Consider the following 12,032-nt stretch of genomic DNA (forward strand, 5'->3'; position numbering starts at 1 on the left):
CACTGTTTGGGTTTTTATGTTTTGGTTTGGGTTTTTTTGTAATATGTACCAAATGTGAGTAAGCTTTCATTCAGTTTGTAGTCTCAGGGCATATTAAATGTTGCTTCTATCAAATTTATTTATCCCCCGGCCCAGAAAACTGGGAAGAGTTTCCTGTCTCTTCCTTCAAACCATCATGCTGAAGGTTTTATGTGGAGTTTTAATGACGTGTTTTTGTGTAAGTGTTTTTCCTAGAAAGGGGAAAAAACCCTAAGTGGTTTTTGTTTGTTTGTTTGTTCTTAAATCCAGGTCCCCCTAAAAGCTGTTTTTACATACAAACTGCTTTTGCGTATTTGCTTTTGTAAAAGTTGCGTTTATGTGAGTGCTGCATAGACCTTGGTGACTTCCACAGGGGCCCTCTGTGCTTTTGCATCACTTACTGTACCTTGCAGAAGTTACCTCTAGGTTATTGTAACACTGGTTTTCCGTTAAATAACAGGCTATGAAAAAAAGTTTAAATAAAATGCCTTTGGGAATAGTAAATGGCAAACTTCTCCGAACATGGTTTACGAGAGCCTTGCAGCCCAATCTCCTAAAAGAAGCACCTGCAGTCTAGCTTTATAGCTGACACACAACTAGTTGGCAGACAAAAACCTTCCTAGGATTTCAATTTACAACCTATGATACGTAGGGTTCTTTCTTCCTTGAAATGCTTTAAACTGAAATTGAATTTTAAATTAACTTGACACTGTGCTGTTTTCAAGTCAGATAAATAACCATGTTCCTTTTCCCTCCATCCATAATATATTTGATATCTTACTATGAAAGTATTTTCTGAATTGATGTTAATATTATACATTTGCCTTACTTTCCTTGGGGGGGGAGGTGAAACATAACTGTGCAGCTGTAAGAAGTACTGTTTGCATTTTGACAATGATATGGTTTTGTAGTTTAGGAATTTTCAGTTTTATTTCTGTTGCTCACTGTAAAAACTTGTGGTTTATTTCTGTGGTTTTTTTAACGTAACTTTGATCAAACAGCGGCCTTCAGAATTATGTTCTTTGAGCTACCATGCATGTGGGTAACTTCTGTTTGCTTTAATTCATCAGAGGGCCGCACTCTTGACTGCAGTAGCCCATTTACACCATCACAGTGTTAATGAATCAATGTCTCAAGTTCCCAGACTGTCATAGTTCGGGGTTTTGGGGTGCTTATTTTTATATTTTTGAGTGTTTGTGGGGTTTTTTTAAGCTTAGACCCACACTGTACAGGTGTAAGTGCTGTATAACATACCAGGTAGTTACAGATGTGGTGAGTGGCATCTTAATCTGACACCTGATAGCATAAATCTTTTTTACACTTGATAGATGACACCACTGGGAAGAATGTTACAAAAGAGCTGCCTTTAAAAAAAAAAAAAAAAAGTTCCCCCCCCCCCAAGTATTTTTTAAAGACAAATAAATAAATACCCATGTTTCCGAATGTGCCTGCACAGCGGAAGGGAAGACTTTTACAGTAGAATTGTTTTGTGTGTTTTTTTTCCTAATTCTCACACCATTAAGTGAATAAAAGTTTCTCATAAAAGTGTATCTGGAAGAGCTTATACTGACGGACATACAGTGGCATAATTTACAATGTTGGCATGCTGGGCAAAATGTATTTCTTCTGTTCCTAGTAATAAATGTGGCTAATGCCACAGGTCCTTATGTGTAACTTGAAATAAGGTACGGGAGTACATTCCTTCTGCCCTTCTCCCCCAGGAAGGTGTTCTCCAAACAGGTCCCATTTTGTACCATCCATCTTCCTGCAGGGCATTAGCATTCCAGAAAGAGTTTCACCAGCCCTGAGGCTTTAACAGTGGCCAGGACAGGCAGAAGGACAATTTACCAAACACTTTCCCTCATAGGCTTAGGGCTGGAATTGTAACCAGGGGCTTTTGGGAGCATAGTGAAGACCGCTGCTTTCCTTGCCCACTCTTTCCCTATTCCCTTACTAGCAAATACCAGTATGACCCGAGAGCCTGACTCTGGTTTTATTACCAAGCACAATGAAGAAATACTTGGAATATTTCATTTCTGTGAGTGTATTAATGAAGGAGGAAAAAAACCCCAATCTATCTTAAACGGAACGAGAAGTTATTTAGACCTGCCTGACTCAACCAGAAATTCTCTCAGGCAAAGAAGTGCCACATGGAATTGGAAAGTTTTCCTTCAGTCAAATAAGAATGAAATACCAGGGCCTTAGTTTCATTGCTTTTCACTGTCTTATAGTCTCATCATCTCTCCTCTCCCTTTCCCCACAACTCTCCCAAGGAATTGAGACAGAAAAGCTTTCTTTCGAAGTTATTTACACAAAGAAGGCATTCGGCAGAAGATGAGATTTCTTCTGATCAAAAGCATCTTAGCGTGCTCTGATCTTCCCCAGAGCTTAGCTAAACGTGCAGAAAAAGGACTCTTGCTCAGTACCCTTTGCAGTTACAGATCCTTTTGGTGGACATTGTCATTGCACATTCTAGGGGCGTGCGCCTGTGCGTATCTAGGCATATTTGTTTGAGTCTCAGCCAGGATATATGCCAAAGAGATTAGACTTCATCTTTCATCCCAGGGAGAAGAGAGCCTAAATGGGTTTATCATGGGGTTTTCATTCACTCTGTCATTTCTGCCTTCTTTATAGTTCATTGCTAGACTTCTAATTTTTCCCGACAGCAGCGCACACCCCTGCAGCTGGCCCTGCATAATGATTCCCTCCTCCTAGACTGATATAAGAGCGGATGCATAAATATCCTGTCGTCAGGGTGCCTCCTTTAGCAGACACTGTCCCCTCTCCCCTCTGGAAAAAGATCTGTCCTTTCCGCAGCACTCTCATTTACCACCTACTAGCTCTGCCCGCTGAGCCAAGATGCTGCCCATGACCATTATCCTGTCTATGCGAAACATCAGGAAATGGTTCTTTTCTGACAAAAATACAACGATTTTTTTTCTTCTCCTAATGACAATTATTAGCGGAAATTGGAGTGCCTTTGGCAATTGTATTTGACGCAAACATTACACCGTACAGCAACCGGCTCTTCTGAAAAGCAAGAGCTGACTGATGGTTTGAATTAGGAGCTGAGAGATGAGAAGGACTGTCGGGAGCAAGCATTTTGACCGAAATATAGGTCTTTAGGAGGTCTTAAGTTATAGAGCCCCATATTCTCTGAGGCCCTGTATTAATTCAAAACTATTGCTTTGAACCATTTGGTAAGGGCAGCGTTGTCAAATCCAGGGCTTCCCAGCTGCTGAACTCATCCAGTGCATTGGCAGTTTATAAATCAGATGGGACTTGTGGACTGTTTACAAAGTATTGTTTGAAAATCTCTTCCTTAGCCCTCTACCCTCACTTATAGCAGTAGAATATAACAGCTGGCTAAAAATCAACGCAAGAATAGTTTAAAAGGCAGCGGTCTCTGTTCCTGTCCTGAAGATAAAAGTAGGCACAGGATGAATGTAGAGTGTATGAGAAGAGCTTCGTCATCCTTTACCAGCAGTGAAGGGATAGGTAAAGGTCAACCACTCTTCCAAGCGTCTCTTCCACAAAATACTGGATTTCTCAAATAGGTACTTGGTATTAGCAATTTGCTGATAGTCTGATATTCGTAGTTGCTTTGAGAATTAAATGATGTTTTTCTTTATCTACAAGTGTTTGGCTGTTTTCTCTGCTGCTGTCCTTATGATGATTCATATTGCAGTTATTTTAAAGAGGTGGATAAACTACAATTGTTTATATACAAACAGAGTATGGCCTTGGCTGCCAGCAACCAGTCTCGCTAATATTTGGCTTGCTAGGTTTCCTCGTTGCTTCATGTTTTGGCTATCAGAGAGAGCAAGCTTAAAATTAATTGAAAAGTGTTTCTTTCCAAGTGTGCGCAGAGCTACTGGTATTTTCTACTCTGTAGATGCTGGCAATTGATTATAGAATGTCAGAGGTGTTAGCAGTGTCAGCGACCTTCATCTAGCCAGCTGGAATAATAGGCAAGACTTGCTTTGGGACATGCTGTGGTCGCTGACAGGTTTTGTTGCATCTGCAGCCAACTCTGTATAATTAACAAGGAAAAAAGGATGAACGGAGGAGAATGGGTTTTGAATGTAACAATGCTCATTCCACTAAATTTACTTGAAAAATGATCATAGTTTTTTCTGTCCAATGCCATTTTGTACTCTTCGTGATCTTCTAATTAAGCCTGGAGTATTGTGGATCCAGGCTTTCCTTTGAACTATATTAGCTGTCCTCCTTCCAGAGAAGCAAACAAAACTTCCTCTTTCTGCTGCTGGGGGCTAACTTGTGAACTGATTTCTCTTCCATGCCTTGGTTACTACACATGGTTAGAAATCCCACTCTCGTGGCTTCATGTGCAGAACTGCATCCCTGCAGCAGACCTGCCTGCCAGCTGCACATCACGTACAGCTATTCCCAGGATGCTTAAATTTGACTTTGCATCTCAACTATTCCCACTTAATACAGTGATCTTTGAGGCATACTATGGGTGTGTTGAGGAAAAAACCCTCCACGTCTAACAACAGTCTCTTCAGACTCTGAGGCTAAGGCTCAGCTTTAAATCTGGTGATGGTGTTTGTTTATTTGCAATTGTTTTACTAGAATAAAGCAGTACCTGTGATTCCTGAAAAACAAAGGAAGAAAGAAGGTGTATCCCCTTGCTTGGTAGACCCATGTGAGTGGTTTTCTGAGGGGGTTATCCCTTTCTTGCCTCGGTGTTCTCTTGCAGGGGTAGCAGTGATCATGGCCAGTATGCTGGTTGGGGTTAGGAGAGGAGGTGTCTGCAGTTCTTGGAGAAGGGGAAAGGGAGAGGAGGGCAGAGATGACGGGAGTGTTAGACTTTGAAGAGCAACAGAAATAAGGCTCTGTTGGACCTGAGGAGAATTTTCCAATCCCATATGGCATTCCTTCACCTTAATGACGGAAAAAGTCTGTTTATTTTTTATTTTGATATCTTGTCTTTATGATGTTTTAGGACTGGAATTCTTGTACTTTAGTCCCTGGATCTCATCTATTAAACAGAATAGGTCTCTGTTCCTCTCTAATGACAGCAGGTACATGGAGAAACAGAAAAAGATCTTTCTTCATTAGACAAGTTTTTCTTGGGTTTAGTATTAATCAAGAAACACACATATGCTTAAGGATTGGGGGGGGGGGGGGGGGAGGGGGTGGAAATCATAAGAAAGTTTGTCTTCTGAGAGTCTCTTTGAAAAATCAGCTTTTTACTGCTCAGTAAACCTGCCAGCCAGCTAAAAGGTCTGGTTCATGGATGTGATGGAGGTAGCTGGAGCTCAGGGCAGGGAGCTGGCTGTGTAATGCTCCGCAAGAGTTGTGGGCTTGTGCGTGACCTTGTGCGTGACCTTGTGCCTTGGCAGAGGGAGGAGGTGTTACTGGGAGGACCGTGCTGGCAGGGAGAGGTGTGGACCGTGCAAGGGATCCCACTGCTTTTGCTGCAGATGGGTCTGACAGCTGCATGTGACATGAGAGCTCAGGCTGATTTTAAAAACAGTGCCCTGACTTCAAAGTCGCAGGTAAAAAATGTATTACTGTAAAGGCAGTAGTTCTTCTACATTAAATACCAACACTTTCCCCTACCACCACCCCCCAAGCCCTTCCTTGGCATTACTTAAAGGTAGAATACATTCTCTTAGTTTTCTAGCTGGGCTAGTTTTACCTGAACATGTTAAATCCTTTCAGTTTGTGACATGTGAAAAGATGCTTCTGCTAATTAAAGATTAAAAATACCTTTTTAAAGAATTTTCATATGTAAAATGCTTATAGATTTGAACTATTGAAAAACTCTATGTTGGAGAAGATGCATACAGTAAAAATGGTGCTAAACATTAAAAAAAGTTGGCGTGTGTTTCTGAGAGATGCAAACCAGTCTTTGTTCTCTTTGGAAAAAATCATAAGATAGCTTGGGTTGGAAGGGACCATCGGAGATCGTGTAGTCCAACACCCTGCTCAGATCAGGGCCAGGGACATCAGGTTGCTCACAACATATAAAGTATTTAGCAGTCTACTCTACATAGCTCAAAACTTAAGTACATGGTGGTGAGTTTCTTGGGACTTCTGAAAGGAAAAGAAATGAATTGTAATATGTCTCCTTTGTCTTCACCTTTCAGTAGAAAAAAAAAAAAGAGGGGGCTGAGGAAAGAAGTTCTTTACTATGCATTTCCTTTTATTTTTAGATGGAAATAAAAACTTCACCATGCTAAACCTTACTTTCCATACTCAATTATTCCCCAGAAAGGTGAAATAAGTATAGATGTAGGCTTTTCAAGAATATGCCTCTAGAAGTTAATTTCTGAAGCAAAGGGAAACTGCAAGGTGACCTTGCTTTTGAAAATGGAACCTTAATAAAGGGCTTCATTTAGGCATCCATCCTTGAAAATGGATGGTGAACTATGTAAGGGTTGGGAGGGAAAAAAGAAAAAAAGAGATGCAAGAGAGTGATAGTAGATGAAAGTACAAGGTAATTTAACTCCTTGGTTAATGCGCCTATTTGAAATTAGCGCTGGTTGATTTGGTCACCCAACCATTGGCAGCTCAAAGTCAAATTCATACCATAAAGCGTTCTTGCCACTGACTGGGCTTGAATAAGTTTAATAAGTTATGGGTCTACTGTTATCTTCTAGAAAAGTGGCCCCTCCAAGGAAGAGTTAAGATGCTCTGTAAATAGCTTTCTGATGCTTTGCATGTCCCCAAGACATCTTAAGTTGAGAGGGCACCTGCAGTAGAGAAAAACAGAGAACCATGTCTATCAGTAATGGCAGCTGTATGAGTTTCTGCTTTTATATAAGGCTGTGCTGAATCTCCAGCACTCAGATGGTGTAAATAACCATCACTGGGTCCTGAATGTGAAATATTGCATCACTCTTGTGCTGAGGGAGCTGAGAGCCTGTTCTGTTGTTCCAGGTGAGAAGAACGAGGGGGACAGCCTAGGGCTCAGTTCTGGGGCTCGCCTGGTACCCACTGGAGCACAGCTGAACAAGACTAAACACTGACACCACCTCGTCTCCTGAAGTCCCAGCAGAAGTGGGTGCCTCTCTCCCAAGCTGTGGTGCGCACACAGAATTCTCATGTGAATATTTTGTTTTCAGGTAAGCTTGCTTTTTCCTTTTTTTTAATACAATAGAATTTTCTAAATGGGAGATTATATTCTATTTTTCTAGACAATTTTGCTGCTATTCTTCAAGTCTTTCAGACGTTGCTGGAGCATGTAATAAATGTTTATTACTACTAATAGAGATAAAACTTCTAGGAGCCAATCTTGCAAGAGGCATTAAAAATTAGCAAAGAAAAAAAGAAAGAAAGAAAGAACAGCTTGGCAGAGGTTCTGTATTCATAAACCTATTTATAGATGGTGTGCTGGGTAGAAGAGCAGGTTTGTGCCTCTGCCAGCAAGATGCTCCAGCCTACTGCTGTGCTAGTGCTCGCCCTAATTTTGCACTTACATGCTGAGTCTCCCTGGGGGATGCTGAGCAGATGTGTGATTGACCTGAATCTCGAAGGTGCGCGGGTTTGACTGCGTCTCAGAGGATGATCAGAGAGATTTGATCAGCTTCTTTTCCAGGACCCATTCACGTTGAATAGCACGTGTTGGCTTGACAGGTTTCTCAGAAACCAGCTTGTAAAACCTTCTTCCTAAGAATTTTCTTTACCCTGAAGTGGCCAAGGAGACCTGAAGCAGAGACTGATAGACGGGTTGCGCAAACATGGCTCTCGGTCTGTTCTTTAGCTGCAAAGTGGTTTAAAACCGTTTTGGCAGCTTGCTTGGTGCTGGCAACACTCCTGGAAGCGCTGCTGTCGGGAGTGCTGGTTCCGGCCTGGCGTGAGCCTACAGGGGAAGGCGAGGGATATTGCTGGGATTGCCTGGGCCGCCTTCATCGTGGTTACCGGTAATAATTGTCTGTAGACTGTACTTTTCGGAAGATAGCACTTAGCCTTTCCAGCAAGAGAACATGTGTCTCCTGTCTGACACCAAAGACAAGTGAAACAATGGGAGAGGAAAATAAAATTTACAAAGAGCCAAGTTAAGAAAACAAGTGTATTCTAGTGTTTAGCTAGTAGCTGGCTGCATGCCAGTTTGGGAGGGTTTTTCTTTGTGGTTTGGGGTTTTTTGTTGTTTTTGTTGTTGTTGTTTTTTTTACTGCTTCTGTGCATATAATTTTACTTCCCCTTAAGAACTAATGGGAAAGGGAGGGATCAAATTATAGTTTTACATGTATGTGAGCTGCAGAATGAATAAAAGTGAAGACAGCTGTTCTAAAACAAAAAAGTATATTCTGCCTTCAGACATTCATTTATGTACCTAAAATCATGATTTTTCAAAATGTAGCAAAAGGCATGAAAATAGGCACTATTTAAGCTTATTTAGACATAGCCATCAGGGAAGATGAGTATTGCCAAGGAACAAAGGTGGGTTCTGTGGGGGATGAGAACGTAAGGGTGGACTCACTGAAAGTAAGTAATAGCAGAGTAATTTTGCTGTGGAATTTTAAACCAATTATATGAATAACAGAGGATATGTTCTGAAAGTAGCCAGAAGTGCTTTTTTGTGGGTATAGCTAACATGGTTTCAGAAAGCCTCTGCCCAGCTGGGGTGAGCGCTCCCACAGCTGACACAGCACGAGCGCTCGCGTGTTTGGCTGTACTTCGTTGCCTCCTCTGCAAGTCGGCCTTTCTCGATCTGCATCTCCCATGGTAAACCTTCCAGAAAGTGCACAAAGGTGTGTCTGATAATACCCAGTGCCTCAGCTTGTTTCCACATCTGATTGGAAAGTCTGATGTTCAAAAGCTGCTTAGTCTTAGATTTTGCAATGATTAAACATTTTGATAAGTTGCATTAAACTACACCAAACTTTTACTGAAATTACTGCAGCTTTCATATAACTGGACTGATTAAAGGTAGTATTTCAAGAAGCCGTCACTGATCTAGTTGTTTCTTGAGCACTGTTCCTTTGAAAGGAAGATTAGCGTCTTTGTGCTTTTTAATAAAATGAGCTGAGTAGTAAAAATCCACTGTCAGCAGTTTGGCTTGAATACCAGAGTATGTGGCTCATTGCTCTACAGAACGTGGAGGATATTAAATGTGGATATTAATTTTGTTCGTTCCTCCTTCACAAAGAAAATAGAAAATGCTCATACAAGAGGGGGAAATAGTTTATGGGTTTCTTCAGCATTGCCTTTTGTGTAGTACACAATTATGATCTTTGAGACATAGTGAATATGAAGTGTTAAGTGTTTCCTGGTGTTAGCCATGTGTAAATAAGCATAGATCAGGTGAGTTGGTTGGGGTTTTTTGGTGTGGGTTTTTTTTTTTGTTTTTGTTTTTTTTTTTTTAAACATCTGTTGAAGTACCTACATGGTAGTGCTTAAGAAGAGAAACAAAAACTATTGAGATCTCTACTAAACTTTCTTTTCTTTCTAGAAGCTTTCCTGAAACATCATTAATCTTCAAAGTTTTCCTTTTAAATGGGTGGCCAGAATAAGCATTTCTGCAAATTAATTTCATGTGAAGATTTTGTCTCTAAAGTTGTTCAAGTAAGCGTAGCCGCAGATCTGATTCACTTGTGTGGCAGTGAACTTCACATGTAAATCGAGCTTCTAATAAGTCCGCATTGTGCTAGAAGGTGCTAATGGCTGCCATCAATCAGAGGGCTGGTAAAAGTTGTTCTCCCCCTCTCCCCCAGACTAAATGAGACAGCAATTAAATGCCCTTTTGTTGAGTGATAGCTGAGACAATGGAAATCAATGTCCAAAGCACAAACCAGAATGGCAAGTCTTAAGTATAAGCTAAGCCATGTGTCCCAAGGGATTGGCATGTTGATTTGCTTACAGCTGAGAGGGTATATGAAAGGAATAACTGGGAGTGTAGACAGGAGGAGAAGCAGTAATACTCCTTAGAGAAAAGCCAGGAGGGAATATTTGCTGGGGAAGACTTCTCAGTGGGGCTGTGCGGCCATCATCTTGCCTCTGTGCAACCCAGGCTGAGCCGGCAGTACGAATTTGATCTGGAACAGGCCCTGGCATAAGATCATGATCAGAAAATATGGCACCAAGTTTGTCTGTGGTATGGCTTTATGTTGGCTGCTCAAGAACAGGCAATATCTGATCTTGTATGAAGCCTATTGATACAAACTTAACCTTTCAGTTTTTCTGAAAGTGCTTCAGCTGGCAGGGTGAGTTTATACTTGACCAGTGCTGTTATTGCAGTGGTTTAGATTCCTGGAATAGGATTTGCTGTGTTGTCAAGCTGCATGCTGAAAACAACATCCCCCACTCCCCAAATGCCATCACTTTTGTTCCCAAGTGCTTACAGGTGCAAGAGTTACTCTTGGTCTCTCCTAAATAAAATGGCACTGTAAAAAAAGCCCAGTTTGCTCATCCATTTCTTGTAGATTAAAACAATACATTGAGACCCTTAGTACTGGTTAACAATTTTGTCCAAAGCACATGCAGTCACTTAGGTGGCTGAATGTGTTTTGCCTGTCATCTTCACTCCAGAACTTCTCCAAAGCTCATTATGTCAATGGGACACTTCCTTTTGACTCTAGCTCATAATTCTGCCATTAGCTGAAACGGCCTTAAGTTATATGTGCATAGAGCGGCATTGTCTCTAATCTGTGTGGGTTTTTTGTTTTCCTTTTTTCTGCTTTTGTGCAAAACTGTAAATGCATTGAGAACAACAAGCTATTGCATTTACTAATGCCAAGGCACGCTGCTGTTGTGCAGCTCATATGCTGTTGGCAGAGACTGTGGCTATATGATGCTTTGCAGCAGTTCAGCTAAACTGAGTGTCTTGTGTAAGTTTAAGGCTCCAAAGAAGTGTTACAGTAAGAAATTATTTTTTTGTGCCTTAAAAGTATTGGACACAGATGACCAAAGTCACCTGAAGTAATACTAGGAATTGACTGAAAGAAAGTACATCTGTTCAGAGAGTTCTGCGTTAAATTTGTTCTGTGGAGTGCTGTATCTGTCACAGCTCTTCTGAGGGCTTGAACAAAGAAAAACAAAACTACCTGTATTAAGAGGTCCACAGAAATTGGCCGGCATTAGGAATGGACTCATACAAAACCTTCTAGTTGGTGTCCCTTGTCCTTATCACTTGGTGATAAGACACTATCTTTTCCTTGTGTCCCCATCAGGGAGACACTCTTTTCAAATTTGTGTTGTACTGCACTCACATTTAGTGTTTGGTTTTATAGTATCGACAGTTACTGTGAATGGCACGCTTCACAATCCTCTTGTCTTCATATCAGTTCAGGTGTTCACCTCTGACATTAACTCCGGTTCTACCCTTGACTTGCACCTGACTTCTGTATCAGGTTCTCTACTAAAGTAAAGCAGAAACCCAAAGAACCAGGAGAAATTCTGTATGGGCACAGCAACACACTGCCATGTTACCAGCATGACTATAATACTTTGAACCTTTCAGTTAAGACCTTGGATTATTAATGTGATCTTCACTGTTACCAATACTGATACCTTTTCTTAAATATGAAAGCATTCTTATCAATAAATATATAATAATAAATTCTACAATGTGTCCAAGATGATCATAGGCGTAGAGAGAGCAAAAGCTATTTGTACGATTTTGTATTTAATTATTCTGTGTGTAATTTCAAATAATCACAGATTAGCTTTTTTAAAGCATCTATTTCTATACTGCAAACCTTCAGCGGTCCAATAAAGCAGAGCCGTTGACTGCTATTTGATGTGTCCATTACCTCCTGCAAATGCCTTGGAATACAATGGGGTAGCATGCAGACTTCAGAGCTGTCGTGACAGGTATTAAGAATGTGTCAAATCCCAGTGATGACTGATAACATATCTGTCATTTGTGATGGGATTATTAGGAAGAGGAAAGCCACTAGGCAAAAGATACTCTAGGAAAAAAAAAGGGTGGGGGGAGGGGAAGACGGGGGGAGAGGATTTACTGTTCTTCAGAGCTGCCCGATTTAATTAAGCCTTGTCTAGTCCATAAACAAATCTATTAACTTTCTGAATGCTTTGGC

General features: G+C 41.0%; 1 protein-coding gene across 8 annotated transcripts in view; it reads left to right on the forward strand.

The window, feature by feature from the left end:
• The window catches only part of PLXNB2 (plexin B2), a 258,237-nt gene that overhangs the window by 72,436 nt on the left and 173,769 nt on the right, over window positions 1–12,032 (forward strand). For all 8 annotated transcript variants that reach the window (XM_075081225.1, XM_075081226.1, XM_075081223.1 and 5 more), the window contains one exon: window positions 6,931–7,115. The gene's annotated coding sequence lies outside the window, so the exon portion shown is untranslated. The remainder of the gene's footprint in view (window positions 1–6,930; window positions 7,116–12,032) is intronic.

This window comes from Phalacrocorax aristotelis, chromosome 1 (assembly GCF_949628215.1).
Source record: "Phalacrocorax aristotelis chromosome 1, bGulAri2.1, whole genome shotgun sequence".
Classification (NCBI taxonomy): Eukaryota; Metazoa; Chordata; class Aves; order Suliformes; family Phalacrocoracidae; genus Phalacrocorax; species Phalacrocorax aristotelis.